Raw genomic sequence first — 24813 nt, forward strand, 5'->3', positions numbered from 1 at the left:
GTTCCTTGACTGCGACTTGTGATGTCATCTTTGATGTCCTGGGTGTTAGTCTTAGCAGTGCACGGTGGTGGCACGAGTTATGGTTGCTTAGCTTACGATAACTGGCGAATTTCAAGGGTTTTTCGGTTTTACTTGGAACCATTATGTCCCTTTAACAAAGTTTTTTCACTGAATTTCATAGGTTTTTAGTAGCACAACTTAACCATAACGTCCCTTTAACAAAGTTTTTTCACTGAATTTCATAGGTTTTTAGTAGTGGAACTTAACCTAACGTCCCTTTAACAAAGTTGTTTCACTGAATTTCATAGGTTTTTAGTAGCACAACTTAACCATAACGTCCCTTTAACAAAATTGTTTTCACTGAATTTCAGAGGTTTTTAGTGGCACAACTTAACCATATTGTCCCTTTAACAAAGTTTTTAACTGAATTTCATAGGTTTTTAGTAGCAAACCTTAACAATAGTAACATTGACTTTATCTACATGTAATATGGAACATACTGAACCACTTCTACTGAATGTAATGTCCACAAACATTTTTGATGTACGTTGACATATTCGGACAACAGTACCACTACTTAAAAAGTATGGGGGGGCATGTTTCATTGTTATATTACAACATGATAACATTTAAAAAATTCACAAAGTAGTACACATACATATTATATGTAGTAATACATGAGAAATGTAACCCATATATGTACCACACTAACCATTAATTTAAAAACAATTTATTCTAAAATGGAATATATTAAGAGAAGATAAATAGGCTTCCAACATAATTACCTGACAGACACTCCACAACTAAGACCAAGACCAGACCTACAGACTACTCAGAACATATCTTACCTGAAATAGTAAGTGTACATCATTTTACTCATATCTTTATAAACTTTCTGTATTAGATTAAAAAAATATATTATATATATTTTTGTTTTCTCACAGAAATGTCTAGTACTCTGGAATGGCTAGAGGAACACTTCCCACATGACAAAATGTCAGAAAATAATGAAGTCAATGGTACACACTTTACAATATAAAACATTTACGTGTTATTATTTTATGTATATTTAACATATATATTTCTTTTTGTACAGAGCCTATCAAAATAGAAAATATGTCTGAAGAAACTGTTATGGAAAACACGCTTGACAGCTTAAAAGAAAAAAATGGATTTATTATTGAGCAAATTTAATAATTTAAAAACTTTTGTTGAGGATGATTTTAAAACAAAAACCTCATACCATTGTCCCACATGTACTTGTCCCCCCTCACCATATCCCAGTCAATTATCCCCAAACCCTCTCCATAATCCAAAACGTTTTGATGAGACTTCCATCCATTCTTCACCTGATATCAATCATGTTGAAACCCCTAAGTCTCCTGTTTTTGTTTCTGTTTCTGCCTCACCTTCTCTGTCATAAATTATTAATATATGTGAAATAAAGTTACATTTTTATATTGTGTTGTAATTACTTCCCATTTTTTTTAAAAACAATGTAGATGTCCGCGGACAGCGCGGGTGTTCTGAAATGTTCGTAAATAAACGAAAATGGAGGTGTCCTGAAGAACACTATACCTGTCCATATTGTTCGCTAGCAAGTTCAAACTGTTCTAAGAACCCAATTGGAGTCCTGAAATGTTCGTAATTAAATGAAAATGGAGGTGTCCTAAAGAACACTATACCTGTCCGTAATGTTCGCTAGCAAGCTAAATGTTCTAAGAACACAAGTGATGTCCTGAAAAGTTCGTAATCAAACGAAAATGGATACATCTTCCTCTCTCAGCTCGCCCTTTCTTATCCCTGTGGTTGGTGTCCCCCCTTTACCTTCCTTTACCCCTCCTCTCACAGTTTGTCATGTATAAAAAACCAAAAAAAAATACAAAATAACAAAAATCAAAAATAATAAGGCTCTTTTCAGAGCCGCCTTTCACAGTTAATAAATAGAAGTGAAAATAAATGAAGCAGGGCCCTTTGTATTTCTTAGAAGTCTGCGGACAGTTTGCGAACATTAAAAAAATTGGGGTGCTACCCTATTGTTACCATTGCATTTTTCTCTGGGAGGAAGTGGTGGCTCTGAAAAGAGCCTTTGGGAGGTGTTTGTATGTCAAAAATTATAAATAATTAACACCTACTTGAAAATGGATGCTGTATTTCTAAAAAAAGGTTGCAGTGCATTTTGTACATTTTTCAGAAAAATCTGATTGCCAGCATAAGTAAGATGGACTCCATCTCTGCGAAAAATGTATGTACTACGAAAAATAATTTTTTCATTGTGAAAAGAGGACATGCCAAAATCTCTTAGAAATGCACAAACAACCTTATTAACATTGCACCTTGCTTTTTCCATTTGTGGACCAAATGAAGAAGAACGAAGCCACATTTGTCTCTGCGCAATCCGTGAAAATATTACTTGAGAATTAGGAAACATGTCCATGACTTTCCCAAGTCCTTCTTTCAAAGCAAATTGCCAAGAAATTCCAGACACATGTCCTAAACTGTTCCCTCCACAATGAATTACAATTATGTTTGGATGTTGCTTTGTTTCCAAAGTAGCACAGAGAGGTAGCAAATCCAACCACTTCATTCCACATACTCCATGGCAGTGTACTTCCACATGTGGAAATACAAGATCTACAGCTACTCCACAGCTTTGTGCATGCACCTTCAACCAATGTATCCACAAATCTCCTAAAATCCAAACAATCTGTTTTCTGAAACACACAGCAATAGCTATCTGTTGTTCTCTCAGCAAAAAGAGTATCTGAGAAACTTTCTCCTGGCACAACACACATATTAAACTTTCCTGACCAATCCCTTTCACTGCTCATTCTCATTTGCAAGACTTCTGAACCTAAAAATCCCTGGATGTAACTCCTGATGTCTGCGACTCCCGCCATGTCCCCGAACATATCATAACATGAACAGCCCTTCTACCATTTGCACTTCACTCTCTGTGCCATTCCCTCATTGGATGTAGCTAAGAAATCACATGACCATGCACTAATCACATTCAAGACCTCTACATCTAACTGCATCATCATAGATCAGCACAGCAAATGTACTGTGAATCTCTCTGAGTAAAAGTGTCATATCATTGGCAAGCAAATTCTACAAGAAATACTGTACAAGTCTCCAAGATTTCTAGTTGCAGCTCCATGCATATCCATATGCATGAACACAAACTACAGGTATGCATATTTTCTGTACAGTACATGAACACATTTTCAAAGTGACTTTTAGCTTGTGTAATCTGTAAAATGAAACTACTGTCTTTTTTCCAATTTCCTAAAATCAACTATCACTTATAAACCTTTATACTATTTACTTTCCTAATACACACACTATCAAATCATGTTAAACCAACATTTTTTAAATTAAATTTATAGACTACATATATTGAAACAAAATTTCATGCATGCCCACTCTATGTTCCAATCTCAAAAAATAATACTTATACAATTACATTTTTATTTATTTGATTACTTTAATTTAAGACTGACATTAAGGCACTATTACCTAGAACAGCTTAGTTACAGAAATGGTGGTATTCAGTGGTACATTATGAATTTCACAAGACATACTAAAGATATGTTGTTTGGTACAGTTACTCATTGCAATACAATTTTTTCATTAAGAACATTTCATATGTATTGAACTGGTGCAACATATCTTATGTGATTAAGATAGTTTTAATGGTTTTAAGGAAGGCACTGAGGATTTCAATTAAAAAAATCAATATCTAAATTAAAAACAATGCTATATACAAACAAAATTACTAATTTGTTTCTTTTACAATTGCAGTGAAGACCATTCTCCTGAAAAGAAGCAGCCGAATTTCAAGAACAAAGAACTAAGAATTAAACTGCTCATTTTAGAAAAAAAGCAAGTAGAATATCACCATAATATTTGTATTATTACTCAAACATACTGTAAAGTTAATTCATGCTATTTCTGTGCCTAATAATAGAGATTGTGCACCATTCTGTCCAGAAAATCCCCATGTCTTAAACAGCGATTTACAGCCAGAATGGCGCACAAATTCCTACTTTTGGACACACAAATTACCCAACTCAACCGCTAGAATTTTCATATTATAGAACAAACAACTGTTTTTATTGTATACATTAGATTTACTATTTGTACTTCTCCACACCACTAGCTTATGTTGTTCTGCCATCTGAACCTGAGTTTAATAACATATTAATTGAAGAATACACATCCCTACTAGTTGAAGTTCCCAATGCACAATCAGACACCATTACATACATCATCTTACTCAAACACTCATGCACACAGCACACATATATTGCAGAACACCCCAACCCATGCCTTCTTTATTTGTTTCAACAGACCCTAAAGAATGCCTACCAAAAGTCAAGTCCGTAGAAAGCAGCGCAGAAGAAGATCAAATGAAAATAAAAGTGTCCAACATAAGCATCCATCTCTAGAAGAATTTGTAAAAAAAGTTCAAAGAAAACAGCTAATAGTCATTTAGTGAAACACAAGAAGTTTCAAGTACAAAAACTTTGCCTTCTCTATCAAAATGTAAAACAAACCAAAACACAATTAACAGAAAATCAGCTATCACTACAGATAAAACTACTTCTTTAAATGTTAATATAGTGCAAAGTAAGCATACCAAGAAAAGTATTTTAGCCAAAATGTTCCGCCACAAAGTCCTTCAAAATCTTATAAAAACAGGAGAGAAATCAGGTTCAATGCTTAAAACCTATCGTAGGAAATTAATTTTAGAAGCGTTGATAGTGCAATTCTTCTCAAAAGAAAGTTGTTTATTTTAGTGTTAAACAAAATGAAACCACTAACAAAACTAATAACTAAATTACAAAAAAGACTTCTCAATAAATGAAATGTCAACAGAAAGAACTTCTTAAGTATCTGCGGAGGTGAATGGAGTCACACTACGAGCACAGAACCATACTTTAATGAAGAAGCGTACAAACAAAAACAAACAAATACAATTGCCATACATAGCGGTGGTTGAGGTTATGAAAAAGTTAATAATACCATAATGGAACAAGAAGTACTCCTTACAAAAATATGCCCTGAAAACTTAGAATTACCCCTCCATTCAACTGAATTAGAACGTCTAGTGTACAAATGGCCATGCACATCAATATGTAACATTCCTAAACAATTTTTCAAGTCTTTACGCCAATTCCTCAATCAATATGTAAAAAGCAAAGACAAAATCAAAATTAAACTACTGCAAAATATGAATACCTGCAGTGCGCAAATACACAGGACTACAAGGACATTCATTGGCCTGCGTTACAGGACCTACTTGTAAAGCCACCTTCCATAATATCAAAAGAATATCAACACATCATTCAACTATAAGAAATCTAGTCTATAAAATGTACTATGCTAAAAGTCCTGCTTTAGCACTAGCAAATTTAAATAACATTCTTCTACATGGTACAGCAAAAGACCTACTTCAAGAAATTGACTATATCCAGAAAAAATATGTTCGAAGTGAAAGCCATTTACAGAATGAAATAGCTTTAAACCAAATTAGCAACACTTCTACACATGGCAACCTTTTGCTAAACACATACAAAAAAGAAATACTAAAATGTAAAAGTACATCAGCTGAAGTACCAAACAATGTATGTGTATTTTGCCGCAGAACTTTTTATAAACGTAACACGAAAACTGTAGACCTATCATATAAAATAGAAGACAATGAACATTCTAAATGGTTTGAATTAGCTCTCTACCTTGCAGCAGAAAACAAATACGAAATAAGTGACCCCTTAATACTTTGCAGTTACTGCACTACAAAACTTGACAACAACCAAACTCCTTCACGTGCTATCACAAATAATTTGGAATTATCCCCACTACCAAAACCCCTACAACAACTTAATTTATATGAGAGCATCATAATTCAAACAGTACACCCATTTCAAGCAATAATACGCCTTCAACCAAAAACAGTAAAATTACCTCCCTCTGAATTGGTAAAAGGCATTAGTGGAAAAGTAGTTTATTTACCATTAGATCTAAAAGAAAATGTGCATACTCTAGGAGTGCAATGTCCAATGCAGCAATCTTTAATTATCTTAGTAAATGGAGTACCTACAAAAGACAAAGAAATATGGCAACAGCTGGTAGATTTACATAAAGTGAGACAAGCCTTACAATATCTTAAAGAGAATAATGAATATTACAAAGAAATTCATATTGAAGAAAACTTGAAAGATACAACTGAAATAATTCAAGAAACACAAGAAGCTGGTCAATTTGAGCTACTAGATCCTGCTACAATATTAAATACTGTAGACCATTATACAATTCATCCTTTGCACTCTAATGACACCATAGAAGATGCACTAGAAACATACCAAATGTGTGAAACAAAAGGATCACCAATCAGCCTATGGGAAAAAAGTATAGAAGCACATGCTTTTCCTCTACTCCTTCCTACTGGCAAAGGAGGAAGGTATGATGATAGACATATTCAAATATCAGCTTCAGAATACCGCTCATTACGGATGTATTCTGAAGATCCCAGATTTAGACAAATTGTGGAATACATATTCCACCTACTCTTTGAAAGTGAACTAGCAACTTTATGTAACGGAGTTGCACACATATTAAAATCAGGATCCCACTTTCAAAATATGACAGCTACACAATTATTACAAAAAGTGCAACAAAAGTATGAGTTTTTACAATCAAATATTACAGATCTGTTAGCAAATATGCGTGGTACTAAAGAGTACTGGTTTCGACGTCACAGAGATGTATGTTGTATGATCAGAAACCTTGGCCCACCCACTTGGTTTGTTACATTAAGTTGTGCAGAATATGCATGGGGAGATTTACATGATTTCCTGCGCATATCATATAAAAACAAAACAAACATAGATATACTAACACCAAGAGAACTTTGTTCTTTAGATCCTGTTAATGTTTCAAGATATTTTCACCATCGCTTTATTGCTATGCTACATTTTATTTCTAATAAAACTGCTCCTCCCCTTGGAGAACTGCAACACTTCTTTTGGAGAAAAGAATACCAAGCCAGAGGAGCACCACATATCCACATGCTTTTATGGATTAAAGATGCTCCTAAATTTGGTCAAGACAGTGTGCCACTGTTTTACAGTTTATTGAAAAATATGTCACTTGTGAAATTCCATCAGAATCCACAAATAGTGATCTTCATGCAAAAGTTTTACAATTTCAAAGACATAAATGTGGCAAATATTGTCATTGCAAATACAAAAACAAAGGGAAATACTACACCAAATGCCGATTTGGTTTCCCTAGTCCAGTTACAAATACAGGTCAAGTGAACAACCGCATGTCTTCAGTTAGACATAGTGTTAAAGGTAAGTCACCTAAAAATACATATTACATAGAAAGAAATTAAGAAGAAAAATATATCAATGATTATAATGCAATCATTGCCCACTTATGGAATGCAAACATAGATGTGCAGTACATTGCAGACAATTCTACTGCAGTTGCACGATATGTCACAGCATGCTTAACCAAAGCTGAAGAGGCAGAGATCCAAGACCTCTGGAATGACCTGTCTTCAGATAAAACAGTGTCTCAGAAATTGTACAGCTTGGGCATAAAAATGCTCTCCCATAGAGAATGTGGATCATATGAAGCAGCTGATCGTTTAACTGGTACCGCATTGTATGGTAAATCTGAAAATATAGTATGGCTAAGTCTTGGTCCAGCTAAATCTAGAAAAAGAGTTCTAAAAACACACAAAGATATAGAAGCAATAGACAAACATGATCCGAACAGCCAAGACATTTTAAAAAAACAATTTATTGGACACATACTGCCCAAACAGAAGTAATACTTTGGAAACCATGTGTCTATACCACATAGCCCAAAACTACACATACAAAAATAATATAAAACCTGATGAAAAAAAGGTAAATACAGAGTGACAAACTGTGAAGGCAGCTTAGTTAAACTCACTAAACCAAATTTAATTAATCATATCAAATTGTCATTGAAGACTTCTCAACATAAAGAAATATATTACATGTCCCTGCTACAACTCTTTAAACCATGGAGAAAGGAAGAAGAAATACTAGAAAACTATGACTCCTATGAAGATGCTTTCAAAGAAAATGAAAGCACTATAACTGATGTAAACTTTACACACTACAAAACAATGTTGCACAATGAACAGCAACACGAAGACGAACTCCAGGCCCAGCTAGATAAAGACACTCCTGACAGTAATCAACCTTCTGTAACAGGAAGCCAAGAACCACTGGGAGAACCACTAATAATAAATGAGGCAGAATTAGCTATGATAGAAGTAGAAAACACCATGTGTCAGTATGAAGATAAAGAAGACTTAACTATACTACAATCAAAACTAAACAACGAACAACGTAGCATTTTTGAAGAAGTAACAAAACAAATTGCACATAGTGTACAACATGAAAATAAAGAATGTTCCTGCCATAATTATAAACCTATACTACTGTACGTCAGTGGTGAAGCTGGTTCTGGCAAAACATTCCTAATCAAAATCATCAGTAAATTCCTTCAACAATTGACAAACAACAAACTGTCAGATGTTGTCACTGCCCCCACAGGTTTAGCTGCCTAGAACATAGGTTGTGTCACTTTACACCGATTACTACTATTGCCAGTAGAACACCAGAACAAATTAGACTATTACAAACTTTCTGCAGAAGCTGCAATGGAACTACGCAGAGTATTGAAACAAATGAAAATGCTACTAATAGATGAAGTGAGCATGGTCTACAACCTAATGTTGGCTTTGATTCACCTCAGATTACAAGAAGTACTGAAAACAAACTATGAAGAGCTCTTTGCAGGAAAACACATTATTGTTTTCGGAGATCTTCTTCAATTGACACCAGTAAAAGGTGAGCCTATTTTTAAAACATTAGGACACAAACACTGCCGTAAAACTGTTGGCAGCATTGGAAATGTCAACCTTTGGCAACATTTCCAATACAGAGAATTACATGCGGCAATCTGCAGATCTCACTTATGCCAACATCTTAAAAAGTGTCAGAGTTGCTATACTCTCCAAAGAAGCAGAAACAATATTGAAAACCCGGCAAATTAATGCACTTTATGGCGATAATGCATGTGCTACAAATGTTATGGAACAATGAGCCAACAAAAATGTCAATTGTATGGCCTTAATGCCAACTCTTGCAAGCTGTTTGAAATTCAATGAAATAATGTTAAGTAAAGAAATGCAACCAAAAATGGAAATTAACGCCACAGACAAACTAGATGTACATGGTATGACACTACCCATGTGTGACCAAGCCACAACAAGACTAAATAGTTTAGAAAAATCAATCTCAAACACAGCAGGCTTAGAAAAGGTATTAAAATTATCCTTAAATTGCAGAGTAATGCTTAAACGTAACCTTGACGTGGACCAAGGACTGGTTAATGGAGCACTGGGTACAGTTGTTGGCTTTCAAACATACCCACGTGACAACAAAATACAGTTTGTCAATATACTCTTTGACAAACTTTCAGAAGTTAAAAGGATAGGACGCTCAACAGCTCGAATCCTTCTCTTCAAAGACATGTATGTACGCAGAGAACAATTTTCTCTAACTCTTGCATACGCAGTCACGATTCATAAATCACAAGGTCTTACCCTAGACAGCAATGATAGATATTGGTAACACAGTCTTTAAAGAAGGCATGAGCAACGTAGCACTATCACGCTTACTTACACCTGACGGTCTATTTCTAATCAACTTTGATGCAAGTAAAATAAACGCTGATATTCCTTGCATTTTAGAATACAATAGACTTTGCTCACTATACACTCCCCATCTAAACACATATTCTGCTCCACAAAAAGTAAAACATTATAAAAGAAAAATAAATCAAACAGAAAAGCAACAGGATGTCACTGCAAATCCTCCAAAGCAAAAAAGAATCAATTAGGCAAAGTAAACCAGGTACTTCTTCAAAGAAGGAAGACAAACTCCAAAAAAAAGCAGTCAGATATAGAACTATAAGGTCCATTTAAACTCTCAAATATAGTTGGTGTAAGTTGCTACGCAAATGTAGCAATGAATATTCTATTTCAATTACCACCAATTGTTGACAACATTTACTTACACAGTACAGACCCATTGTGTTTTCAAATGTTAGTACTTCACAGAAATGCAGCAAACAATCCTGATAACACATATAGTGTTTATGGAATAAGACAACAATTGGACAACTGTGCTGGAATGGTGAAATTCACTATAAACTCACAGGAAGATCCACAAGAATTTCTAATGTACTTACTACAAGTACTGGAAAACAAAAACATACCTATAAATGAAATCTTCCAGATTTCATACATGTGGAAACATACATGCACTCTCTGCAACAATGGGACACAAGAAGAAATCCCCAATGAACGCTTCGTATATATATCAATACCTAATTGTGAATCCATTCCATTTCAGAAATTTGTACAAAATTCAAACCATGGTTGATTATGTTCTACCTGCAATTCAGATAATCGCTCCACGTTAGTAATACAAACACATAGTAAATACGTAATACTAATGCTTCTACGCTACAATGCAGATGGTACCAAAAACAACTGCAAGCTGACTGGATTCACACATGGTCAAATATCACTTGGTAAGAAAACCTTCACAACAATAGGTATAATCTACCACGCAGGAGCCACAACCAATTCAGGGCACTACACTGCATAGATAAAAAAGAAATGTGGATGGTTTCAATGTAATGATAGTACCATTACTCTAAAGCAGAGATTACCATTACATTTTACAAAAGCTTATTTAATGTTCTTAAAACCAAAATTTGATAACTAAACTGTACTTAAACCTCAAGTAAACTTGTAGTAAAAAATATAAACTGTTAGAACATTCCAAAAGCTATCTAACTGCCCAAAGATTCTACAACAATTAATCACATAAATGAATACCACTAAATTAGAGCAAAAAATGGACAATTAGAATACGCCAATTGGTATCTAACTGTCCCAAAATTTAACAATATCCAAACAGATAAATAAATGCCACTAAAATATATTAAAAAAAATAGACAGTTAGAATACGCCTACTGGTATCTAACTGCTCCAAAATTTCATAATATCCAAACAAATAAATAATATGTTACTGCTCCAAAAAAAATGCAACAACCCAATGTATAAAGCATTAGCCAAAAACAACAAATGAACACTGAAAACAAACAAACAAATAAACTGTAGCATAACAGAAAAAACATTTTTTTTTCTCCCACAGACCCAATGATTTTAGCAACAAACACAGAAACTGAGCAAATTGCACAGTACTCTGGTTTGTAATCTACTAAATATGAGGGTCCAAAAAAAAAGAAATGTTAATTATACAATGTAAAAAGTCATTACAAAATACTAATACTAAAATGCTATTTTCTTTTATCACAGAAATCAACAAGAAATACATGTACTCCAGTTACTAAACCAAACAGTAAGTATATTATACACTCTATGCCTTGGCCACAACCATCACAGCATATCACACCCAAAGTATCTTATAACTTTGTTCCTTATAAATTTGTTTTTGACCCAAAGTTATAAGCAACTATAAATGTGATATGCTGCGGTGGTTGTGGCCAGGGCATAGAGTGTTGGGTGCATGGTCAAATGGCCATGCACCCAACACTCTATGCCCTGGCCACAACCACCACAGCATATCACACCCATAGAGTAAAACATTTCAACTATGGCCTATGGAAACGTTCTTAGAAAACTTTCAATTTGCCAGCGAACAATATGAACAGCGTCTTCAGAACACCCCCTACGAACATTTCAGGACAACGCGAAAGTTCTTAGAACACTTTCAACTCGACAACGAACAATACGGACAGCGTCCTCAGAACACCGTCATTTTGTTTATTTACCAACATTTCAGGACACCGAGATGGTTCTTAGAACACTTTCAACTTGCCATTGAACAATACGGACAGCGTCCTCAGGACACCCCCTACGAACATTTCAGGACACAGTGAGAGTTCGTAGAACACTTCAGGACAACGCATGTGTTCTTAGAACACACACCCATTTTGTTTATGTGCGAACATTTCAGTACAACACGAGATTTCTTAGAACACGTTCAACTTGACAACGAACAATACGGACAGCGTCCTCAGAACACCCCCATTTTGTTTCTTTGCGAACATTTCAGTACACCTCGAGTGTTCTTAGAGCATCTTCAGGACACCCCCTACGAACATTTCAGGACACCGCGAGAGATCTTAGAAAACTTCAGGACAACGCGTGTGTTCTTAACACACCCCCATTTTGTTTATGTACGAACATTTCAGGACAACGTGAGAGTTCTTAGAACACTTTCAACTTGACAAAGAACAATACAGACAGCGTCCTCAGAACACCGACATTTTGTTTATTTGCGAACATTTCAGGACAACCTGAGTGTTCTTAGAACACTTTTAACTTGCCATCGAACAATACGGACAGCGTCTTCAGAACACCCCCTGCGAACATTTCAGGACACTGATACAGTTCTTAGAACACTTTCAATTTGCCATCGAACAATACGGACAGCGTCTTCATGACACCCCTATGAACATTTCAGGACAACGCGAGAGTTCTTAGAACACTTTCAACTTGACAATGAACAATACGGACAGCGTCCTCAGAACACCCCCATTTTGTTTGTTTGCGAACATTTCAGGACACCCCGAGTGTTCTTAGAACACTTTTAACTTGCCATCGAACAATACGGACAGCGTCTTCAGGACACCCCCTGTGAACATTTCAGGACAACGGGAGGGTTCTTAGAACACTTTCAACTTGACAATGAACAATACGGACAGCGTCATCAGTACACCCCCATTTTGTTTATTTGCGAACATTTCAGGACACCCCGAGTGTTCTTAGAACACTTTCAACTTGAAATCGAACAATACGGACAGTGTCTTCAGGACACCCCCTGCAAACTTTTCCGGACAACGCAAGAGTTCTTAGAACACTTTCAACTTGACAACTGTCATGCCTGCGCCATGGGCGCATCCATTTACGCTCAATTTGGACTATATGTTTATCATTTATTTACAACAGACTCTTGGATCCATCTATATTTACTTTGGAAACTTTATTTCCCATTTGCGAGATTTTGCTGCTTAATTATTATTTCCAACAAACTACGCATACCATAATGCACCTGGCTACAAGCATCGATTCCTGGCTGTTCCTATTGGTTATCAATGGAACTACACCCCCCAGAAGCCCTAGAGACTTTCCCTGCTTCCACCAGCCCAGGAACAGAAAGGGCGGTGGCCGATTGCCTGCAGGTGTGCTTCGCCAGGTGCAACCAATTAGCCTGCCTCTGTGCTGGGCTAGGCAGTATAAAGGCTGCTGCCTGCAGTGGCTCAGCCTCTTGCATCTGAGAGTTCTTCCTCCACCTTTTGCTTCTTTCTAAGGATCTTGTATGCTGCTTACCTTCACTCCTGCTTGGACCCTGCCTTGTTGCTTGCTCCACCCTGCTGCCTCCAGCCATAGCCTTCCAGGCTCCCTGCCTCACAGCCCTGCTCCTCTGGGCTCTCCACACTGCAGCTGATCACGCTCTGCTGCCTTCCAGTCTTCGCCCTTGCCCTGCCGGGCTCTCCACACTGCAGCGGATCATGCTCTGCTGCCTTCCAGCCTTCGCCCTTGCCCTGCCGGGCTCTCCACATTACAGCGGATCACGCTCTGCTGTCTTCCAGTCTCTGCCCTTGCCCTGCCGGGCTCTCCACATTACAGCGGATCACGCTTTGCTGCCTTCCAGCCTTCGCCCTTGCCCTGCCGGGCTCTCCACATTGCAGCCGATCACGCTCTGCTGCCTTCCAGTCTTCGCCCTTGCCCTGCCGGGCTCTCCACATTACAGCGGATCATGCTCTGCTGTCTTCCAGTCTCCGCCCTTGCCCTGCCGGGCTCTCCACATTACAGCGGATCACGCTCTGCTGCCTTCCAGCCTTCGCCCTTGCCCTGCCGGGCTCTCCACATTGCAGCCGATCACGCTCTGCTGCCTTCCAGCCTTCGCCCTTGCCCTGCCGGGCTCTCCACATTGCAGCCGATCACGCTCTGCTGCCTTCCAGCCTCCGCCCTTGTCTGCGTACCCTCTACATTGCAGCTGATCACGCTCTGCTGCTTTCCTGCCTCAGCCCTTGTCCTCTGGGCTCCCTGCCCTGCAGCCTGCCTCACTCCGGCTGCCTTCAGCCCTTGTCCTCTGGGGCTCCCTGCTCTGCATCCTACCTCTCTCTGGCAACCTACAGCCCTTGTCCTCTGGGCCTTCCTACTTTGCAGCTTATCCCGCTTCGCTGCCTACTACCTACCTTTTCCGCTGGGTTCTCGGCCTAGCATCTCTCTACAGTCCTCTGCTACCTTTTACGTTCATCGGCCCTGTCCCTCAGGGTTCACTCCTTACTGCCCGGCCCTTACGGGATCCTTGCCGTGCAGTCTGATTTACTCTGCTGCCCTAAGCCCTTTTCCTCTGGGCGTTCTACCTTACAGTCCTACCCCTGTGGGCTTACTCATTGCTTTCCTGCTCCTCTGAGCTCTCAACCTTGTTCCTTAATGTCCTCTGCTATCCTATCCTGTTACACGACTTTCCTTTCATTTCCTTCTGCTAGTTTGCTATCACCTCATTTACTGGATCTTTCTGTAGTATCTTCTCTTGTACTGTTTGTAGACCCTTTTGTACAGAGCTTGTCTGTTGGTTCCCATCAGTCAACCTCTGCCCCTTCCCTTGTCCTGTTTCTACATTACAGACACCCAGAGCTGCTGTTCCAAGTCATGAGCAATCAGCGTGGGCCTCTGTTATAGCAAACTGTGCAGAAGGCTAGAGTATTTCCAAGGTTCGTGGAATACTCTTTTCCTATATCTGCATACACCCCAAGAGGGTATTCATTCTGTATCTTTTCCCTTGCTACTCTTGCTTACTCTTCGTTCTCTTTCATTTCCGCTGTGTGTGTTCTTATCTGTCCACTTTATTTGGCACAACCACCCAAACCCTTTCTGGGTGTCCTGTGCCACTCTTAATAGAGTGCCACTCCTGACAACAACGAACAATATGGACAGCGTCATCAGAACAGCCCCATTTTGTTTATTTGCGAACATTTCAGGACTCCCCGAGTGTTCTTAGAACACATTCAACTTGCCACAGAACAATACGGACAGCGTCCCCAGAACACCCCCATTTTGTTTATTTGCGAACATTTCAGGACAACACGAGAGTTCTTAGAACACTTTCAACTTGACAACGAACAATACAGACAGCATCCTCAGAACACCCCCATTTAGTTTCTTTGCGAACATTTCAGGACACCCCGAGTGTTCTTAGAACACTTTCAACTTGCCATCAAACAATACGGACAGCGTATTCAGGACACCCCCTGCGAACATTTCAGGACACCGAGACAGTTCTTAGAACACATTCAATTTGCCATCGAACAATACGGACAGTGTCTTCAGGACACCCCCTACGAACATTTCAGGACAACGCAAGAGTTCTTAGAACACTTTCAACTTGACAACGAAAAATAGGGACAGCGTCATCAGAACACCCCCATTTTGTTTATTTGCGAACATTTCAGGACACCCTGAGTGTTCTTAGAACACTTTCAACTTGCCATTGAACAATACGGACAGCGTCTTCAGGACACCCACTGCGAATATTTCAGGACACCGATACAGTTCTTAGAACATTTCAACTTGCCATCAAACAATACGAACAGCGTCTTCAGGACACCCCCTACGAACATTTCAGGACAACGCAAGAGTTCTTAGAACACTTTCAACTTGACAACGAACAATACTGACAGTGTCCTCAGAACACCCCCATTTTGTTTATTCGCGAACATTTCAGGACACCCCGAGTGTTCTTAGAACACTTTCAACTTGCCATCGAACAATACGGACAGCGTCTTCAGGACACCCCCTGCGAACATTTCATGACACCGATACAGTTCTTAGAACACTTTCAACATGCCATCGAACAATACGGACAGCGTCTTCAGGACACCCCCTACGAACATTTCAGGACAACGCAAGAGTTCTTAGAACACTTTCAACTTGAAAACGAACAATACGGACAGCGTCATCAGAACACCCCCATTTTTTTTATTTGCGAACATTTCAGGACACCCCGAGTGTTCTTAGAACACATTCAACTTGCCACAGAACAATACGGACAGCGTCCCCAGAACACTCCCATTTTGTTTATTTGCGAACATTTCAGGACACCCCGAGTGTTCTTAGAGCGTCTTCAGGACACCTCCTATGAACATTTCAGGACACCGCAAGAGTTCTTAGAACACTTCAGGACAAAGCGTGTGTTCTTAGAACACACCCCCATTTTGTTTATGTCTGAACATTTCAGGACAACGCGAGAGTTCCTAGAACACTTTCAACTTAACAACAAACAATACGGACAGCGTCCTCAGAACACCCCCATTTTGTTTATTTGCGAACATTTCAGGATACCCCGAGTGTTCTTAGAACACTTTCAACTTGCCATCAAACAATACGGACAGTGTCTTCAGGACACCCCCTGCGAACATTTCAGGACAACGCAAGAGTTCTTAGAACACTTTCAACTTGAAAACGAACAATACGGACAGCGTCATCAGAACACCCCCATTTTTTTTATTTGCCAACATTTCAGGACACCCCGAGTGTTCTTAGAACACATTCAACTTGCCACAGAACAATACGGACAGCGTCCCCAGAACACTCCCATTTTGTTTATTTGCGAACATTTCAGGACACCCCGAGTGTTCTTAGAGCGTCTTCAGGACACCTCCTATGAACATTTCAGGACACCGCAAGAGTTCTTAGAACACTTCAGGACAAAGCGTGTGTTCTTAGAACACACCCCCATTTTGTTTATGTCTGAACATTTCAGGACAACGCGAGAGTTCCTAGAACACTTTCAACTTAACAACAAACAATACGGACAGCGTCCTCAGAACACCCCCATTTTGTTTATTTGCGAACATTTCAGGATACCCCGAGTGTTCTTAGAACACTTTCAACTTGCCATCAAACAATACGGACAGTGTCTTCAGGACACCCCCTGCGAACATTTCAGGACAACGCAAGAGTTCTTAGAACACTTTCAACTTGACAACGAACAATACGCACAGCGTCATCAGAACACCCCCATTTTGTTTATTTGCGAACATTTCATGACTCCCCGAGTGTTCTTAGAACACGTTCAAATTGCCACAGAACAATATGGACAGCGTCCCCAGAACACCCCCATTTTGTTTATTTGCGAACATTTCAGGACACCGCGAGTGTTCTTAGAACAGTTTCAGCTTACTTGCGAACAAAACGGACACATTTTGAGTCCTCAGAACACCCCCCATTCAGTATACTTAGAACATTTCAGAACACCCGTGATGTCCGCAGACAAATCGAACACAAAAAGAACGTCTACCACATAAAAAAACACAACATTTAACCTATCTCATACCCTTCCATCCTCCCCAAACACTCCTACACACCAACACACTCTACAAAATTCACATTAAAACAAACTTTCACTGCGGTGTCCAAGATGGCGAGCGCTACTGAAAATCTGACGCGTTTCACGCTTAACACCGTCCAATCAGCGAACACGTCGCATGTCTGCGGACATCATGCAAGCCGATTGGCCAATCAGGACACTGTCTGCGGGGCTAACAGGGAAGTGTGTCCGCGGACCGAACACAGATATCACTAATCTTTTTTACATACTTTTTGGTCATTTAAAAAAAACTACTGGACGGATTTTCACCAAATTTGCAAAAGCTCCTGGTCCAAATTTGGTGAAAGTCCAGCGGTTTGGGCTGTAGGCGCGAGCAAAATATTTTTCCCATTCAGTCTATGGGGAAAACATTTTTTTGGGACCCCCCCTATAACTTTGCCCCCCCTGGACGAATCCTCACCAAACTTTGGAATAAAATTCAGAGGGGCCATATACTTTTTTTGCAAAGTTTGGTGAGGATTCGTCCGGGGGGAGCGAAGTTATAAGCCGCCCAAAAAGTGCTCTTCATATGGAAACACCAATTTAACCATAACTACATGGCCACTAGCGTGGCCATGTAATATTGTTAAGTTGCTGTTTCCATAGGAGGAGCACTTTTGATGATTGGACGGTGTGGAGGGTGAAGCGCGTCAGATTTTCGGTAGCACCCGCCATCTTGGATTCGTGGACGTCCACGGACAGCACAGTGAAACTTGGTTTAAAATTTGTATTTAGTAGAGTGTGTTGGTGTGTAAGAGTGTTTGGGGAGGTTGGGAGAGTATGAGATAGGTTAAATGTTGTTTTTTTTTTATGTGGTGGACGCTCTTGTGTTCGATTTGTCTGCGGACAACACGGCTGTTCTGAAATGTTCTAAATAAACTAAATGGGGGGTGTTCTGAGGATGCAATATGTGTCCGTTTTGTTCGCAAACAAACTGAAACTGTTCGAAATGGTGGTGTCCTGAGGACGCTGTCCGTATTGTTCTCTTGCAATTTGAATGTGTTCTAAGAACACCTGTGGTGTCCTGAAATGTCCATAAATAAACAACATGGGTGTGTTCTGAGGACGCTGTCTGTTTTGTTCGTTGTCAAGTTTGAAGTGTTCTAAGAACACTCACGGTGTCCTGAAATGTTCGTAGGGGGTGTCATGAAGACGCTGTCTGTATTGTTCTCTGGCAAGTTGAATGTGTTCTAAGAACACTCTCTGTGTTCTGAAATGTTTGTGAATAAACAAAATGGGGGTGTCCTAAGGACGCAGTCCGTATTGTTCTCTGGCAAGTTCAATGTGTTCTAAGAACACTCGTGGTGTCCTGAAATGTTTGTAAATAAACAAAATGGGGGTGTCCTGAGGACGCTGTCCGTATTGTTCGATGGCAAGTTGAATGTGTTCTAAGAACACTTGCGGTGTCCTGAAATGTTCGCAAATAAACAAAATGGGGTTGTCCTGTGGATGCTGTCCGTATTGTTCTGTGGCAATTTGAATGTGTTCTAAGAACACTCGTGGTGTCCTGAAATGTTCGTAAATAAACAAAATGGGGGTGTCCTGAGGACTCTTTCCGTTTTGTTCGTTGTCAAGTTGAAAGTGTTCTAAGAACCCTCACGGTTTCCTGAAATGTTCGTAGGGGGTGTCCTGAAGACGCTGTCCGTATTGTTCGCTGGCAAGTTGAATGTGTTCTAAGAACACACCCAGTGTCCTGAAATGTTTGCAAATAAAAAAATGGGTGTGTTCTGAGGACGCTGTCCTTATTGTTCTCTTGCAAGTTGAAAGTGGTGTCCTGAAATGTTTGCAAATAAACAAAATGGGGGTGTTCTGAGGACGCTGTCCGTATTGTTCTTTGTCAAGTTGAAAGTGTTCTAAGAACTGTCGCGGTTTCCTGAAATGTTCGTAGGGGCTGTCCTGAAGACGCTGTCCGTATTGTTCGCTGGCAAGTTGAATGTGTTCTAAGAACACTCGCAGTGTCTTGAAATGTTCGCAAATAAAAAATGGGGGTGTTCTGAGGACGCTGTCTGTATTGTTCGCTGGCAAGTTGAAAGTGTTCTAAGAACACTCATAATGTCTGCGTACATTAAAAGTTTCAATAGGCCATAGTTGAAATGTTTGACTCTATGGGTGTGATATGCTGCGGTGCTTGTGGCCTGGGCATAGAGTCTTGGGTGCATGGCCGTTTGGCCATTTACTTTGAAAGCATCTTGATATGAGTCATAGTTATCTAGTATGTCTTCTTCTTCTTTTCTCCATGGTTTAAAGAGTTGTAGCAGGGACATGTAATATACTTATTTTTGTTGAGGAGTCTTTAATGACAATTTGATATGATTAATTAAATGTGGTTTGCTGAGTTTTACTTAGCTGCCTTCACAGTTTGTCACTCTGTATTTACCTTTTTTTTCATCAGGTTTTATATTATTTTTGTATGTGTAGTTTTGACACATGGTTTCCAAAGTGGTACTCCTGTTTGGGTAGTATGCGTCCAATAAATTGTTTTTTAAAATGTCTTGGTTGTTGGGATCATGTTTGGCTATTGTTTCTATATCTTCGTATGATTTTAGAATTCTTCTTCTAGATTTAGCTGGACCAAGACTTAGCCATACTATATTTTCAGATTTGCCATACAGTGTAGTACCAGTTAAACGATCAGCTGCTTCATAGGATCCACATTCTCTATGGGACAGCATTTGTATGCCCAAGCTGTATAATTTTTGAGACACTGTTTTATCTGATGACAGGTCATTCCAGAGATCTTGCAGCTCTGTCTTTTCTGCTTTGGTTAAGTATGCTGAGACATATTGTGCAACTGCAGTACAATTGTCTGCAATGTACTGCACATCTATGTTTGCATTCCATAAGTGGGCAATGATTGCATTGTAATCATTGATATATTTTTAATCTTCTTTTCTTTTTATGTAATATGTATTTTTAGGTGATTTACCTTTAACACTATGTCTAATTGAAGACATGAGGTTGTTCACTTGACCTGTATTTGTAGCTGGTCTAGAGAAACCAAATCGGCATTTGGTGTAGTATTTCCCTTTGTTTTTGTATTTGCGACGACAATATTTGCCACATTTATGTCTTTGAAATTGTAAAATTTGTGCATGAAGATCACTGTTTTTGGATTCCGATGGAATTTCACAAGTGACATATTTTTCAATAAACTGTAAAACAGTGGCATCACTGTCTAGACCAAATTCAGGAGCATCTTTAATCCATAAAAGCATGTGGATATGTGGTGCTCCTCTGGCTTGGTATTCTTTTTTCCAAAAGAAGTGTTGCACTTCTCCAAAGGGAGGAACAGTTTTATTACAAATAAAATGTAGCATAGCAATGAAGCTATGTTGAAAATATCTTGAAACATTAACAGGATCCAGAGAACAAAGTTCTCCAGGTGTTAGTATATCTATGTTTGTTTTGTTTTTGTTTGATATGCGTAGGAAATCATGTAAATGTTCCCATGCATATTCTGCACAACTTAATGTAACAAACCAAGTGGGTGGGCCAAGGTTTCTGATCATACAACGTACATCTCTGTGACGTTAAAACCAGTACTCTTTAGTACCACGCATATTTGCTAATAGATTTGTAACATTTGATTGTAAAACCTCATCTTTTTGTTGCACTGTTTGTAAGAATTGTGTAGCTAGTTCACTTTCAAAGAGTAGTTGGAATATGTATTCCACATTTTGTCTAAATCTGGGATCTTCAGAATACATCCGTAATGAGCGGAATTCTGATGCTGATATTTGAATAGGTCTATCATCGTACCTTCCCCCTTTGCCAGTAGGAAAGAGTAGAGGAAAAGCACGTGCTTCTATACTTTTTTCCCATATGCTGATTGGTGATCCTTTTGTTTGACACATTTGGTACGTTTCCAGTGCATCTTCTATGGTGTCATTAGAGTACAATGGATGAATTGTATAATGGTCTAAAGTGTTTGAATTGGAGCAGGATCTAGGAGCTCAAATTGACCAGCTTCTTGTGTCTCTTGAATTATTTCAGTTGTATCCTTCAAGTTTTCTTCAATATTAATTTCTTTGTAATATTCATTATTCTATTTAAGATATTGCAAGGCTTCTCTAACTTATGTAAATCTACCAGCTGTTGCCAAATTATTTTGTCTTTTGTAGGTACTCCATTTACCAAGATAATTAAAGATTGTGGCATTGGACGTTGCACTCCTAGAGTGTGCACATTTTCTTTTAGATCTAATGGTAAATACACTACTTTTCCACGAATACCTTTCACTAATTCAGAGGGAGGTAATTTTGCAGTTTTTGGTTGAAGGCGTATTATTGCTTGAAATGGGTGCACTGTTTGAATTATGATGCTCTCATATAAATTAAGTTGTGAAGGGGTTTTGCTAGTGGATATAATTCCAATTATTTGTGATAGCATGTGAAGGAGTTTGGTTGTTGTCAAGTTTTGTAGTGCAGTAATTAATTACGGGTCATTTATTTCGTATTTGTTTTCTGCTATAAGGTAGAGAGCTAATTCAAACCATTTAGAATCTTCATTGTCTTCTATTTTGTATGATAGGTCTACAGTTTTTGTGTTACTTTTATACAAGGTTCTGCGGCAACATACACACACATGGTTTGGTAATTCAGCTGATGTACTTTTAAATTTTAGTATTTCTTTTTTGTATGTGTGTAGTAAAAGGTTGCCATGTGTAGAATTGTTACTAATTTGGTTTACAGCTATTTCATTCTGTAAGTGGGTTTCACTTCCAAAATATTTTTTCTGGATATCGTCGATTTCTTCTAGTAGGTCTTTTGCTGTACCATGTAGAAGAATGTTATTTAAATCGGCTATTGCTAAAGCAGGACTTTTAGCATAGTACAGTTTATAAACTAGATTTCTTATAGTTGAATGATGTGTTTATATCCTTTTGATATCATGGAAGGTGGTTTTGCAAGTAGGTCCTGAAAAATTGTTTGGGAATGTTACACATTGACATGCATGGCCATTTGTACACTAGACATTCTGATTCAGTTGAATGGATGGGTAATTCTAAGTTTTCAGGACATATTGTTGTAAGGAGTACTTCTTGTTCCATTATGGTATTGTTAACTTTTTCATAACCTCGACCACTGCTATGTATGGCAATTGTATTTGTTTGCTTTTGTTTGTACGCTTCTTCATTAAAGTATAGTTCTGTGCTCGTAGTGTGACTCCATTCACCTCCGCAGATACGTAAGAAGTTCTTTCTGTTGACATTTCGTTTATTGAGAAGTCTTTTTTGTAATTTAGTTATTAGTTTTGTTAGTGGTTTCATTTTGTTTAACACTAAAATAAATAACTTTCTTTTAAGTAGAATTGCACTGTCTATCAACGCTTCTAAGATTAATTTCCTACGATAGGTTTTAAGCGTTGAACCTGGTTTCTCTCCTGTTTTTATAAGATTTTGAAGGACTTTGTGACGGAACTTTTTGGCTAAAATACTTTTCTTGGTATGCTTACTTTGAACTATATCAAAATTTAAAAAAGCAGTTTTATCTGTAGTGATAGCTGATTTTCTACTAATTGTTTTTTGGTTTGGTTTACATTTTGATATAGGAGGCAAAGTTTTTGTACTTGAAACTTCTTTTGTTTCACTAAATGACTGCATTAGCTGTTTTGTTTCAACTTTTTTTAAAAAAATTGTGCTAGAGATGGATGCTTATGTTGGACACTTTTATATTCATTTGCTCTACTTCTGTGTTGCTTTCTACGGACTTGATTTTTGGTAGGCATTCTTTAGGGTCTGTTGAAAAAAATAAAGAAGGTATGGGTTGTGGGGTTCTGCAATGTATGTGTGCTGTGTGCATGAGTGTTTGAGTAAGATGATAAAGATGTATGTAATGGTGTGTGATTGTGCATTGGGAACTACAACTAGTAGGGATGGGTATTCTTGAATTAATGTGTTACTAAACTGGGGTTCAGATGACAGAAAAAAGTAAGCTAGTGCTGTGGAGAAGTATAAAGACTATATCTAATGCTATACAATTAAAACAGTTGTTTGTTCTATAACATCGGTTGAGTTGGCTAATTTGTGTCGAAAAATAGGAATTTGTGGGCCATTCTGGTTGTAAATCGCTGTTTAAGACAGGGGGACTTTTGGACAGAATGGTGCAGAATCTCTATTTTTAGGCACAGAAATAGCATGAATTAACCTTACAGTGTATTTGAGTAATAATACAAATGTTATGGTGATATTCTACTTACTTTTTTTCTAAAATGAACAGGTTACTTCTTAGTTGTTCTTTGTACTTCAAATTTGGTTGCTTCCTTTCAGGAGAATGGTCTTAGTAATTTTGTTTGTATATAGCACTGTTTTTAATTTAGACATTGATTTTTTAAATTGAAATCCTCAGCGCATTCCTCGAAACCATTAAAACTATCTTATTTACATAAGATACGTCGCACCAGTTGAATACATATGATATGTTCTTAATGAACAAATTGTATTTTAATGACTAACTGGAGCAAACAAAATATATTTACTATGTCTTGTGAAATTCATAATGTACCACTGAATACCATTATTCCTGTAACTAAGCTCTTCCAAGTAATAGTGTCTGAATGTCATGGGCTGCTTCTCCTATATAAATGTAAGTAATTAAATAAATAAATAAAGAGATTAAAAAAATATATGTAATTGTACAAGTATTATTGTTTGAGATTTGAACATATAGTGTGCATGCAATTTTGTTTCGCTATAAAACTATATATAGACTATATGTAGTCTATATATTTCATTTAAAAAATGTTAGTTTAACATGATTTGAGTGTGTGTGTGTGTATAAAGAAATTAAATAGTATAAAGATTTGTAAGTGACAGTTGATTTTAGGAGATTGAAAAAAAGACAGTAGATTGATTTTACAGATTATACAAGCTAAAAGTCAGTTAGAAAATGTGTTCATGTACTGTACAGAAAATATGCATACCTGTAGTTTGTGTTCATGCATATGGATATGCATGGAGCTGCAAGTAGAAATCTTGGAGACTTGTACAGTATTTCTTGTAGATGGTGCTTGCCAATGATATGACACTTGTACTCAGAGAGATTCAGAGTACATTTGCAGTGCTGATCTATGATGATGCAGTTAGATGTAGATGTCTTGAATGTGATTGGTGGATGGTCATGTGACTTCTTAGCTACATCCAATGAGGCAATGGCACAGAGAGTGAACTGGAAATGGTAGAAGGGCTGTTCATGTTACGATATGTCCCCGGACATGGCGGTAGTTCACAGACATCGGGTGTTACATCCGGGGATTTTTGGGTTCAGAAGTCCTGCAAATGAGAATG

The sequence above is a fragment of the Ambystoma mexicanum genome, chromosome 6q, assembly GCF_040938575.1.
Source record: "Ambystoma mexicanum isolate Mex_15411 chromosome 6q, UKY_AmexF1_1, whole genome shotgun sequence".
Lineage (NCBI taxonomy): Eukaryota > Metazoa > Chordata > Amphibia > Caudata > Ambystomatidae > Ambystoma > Ambystoma mexicanum.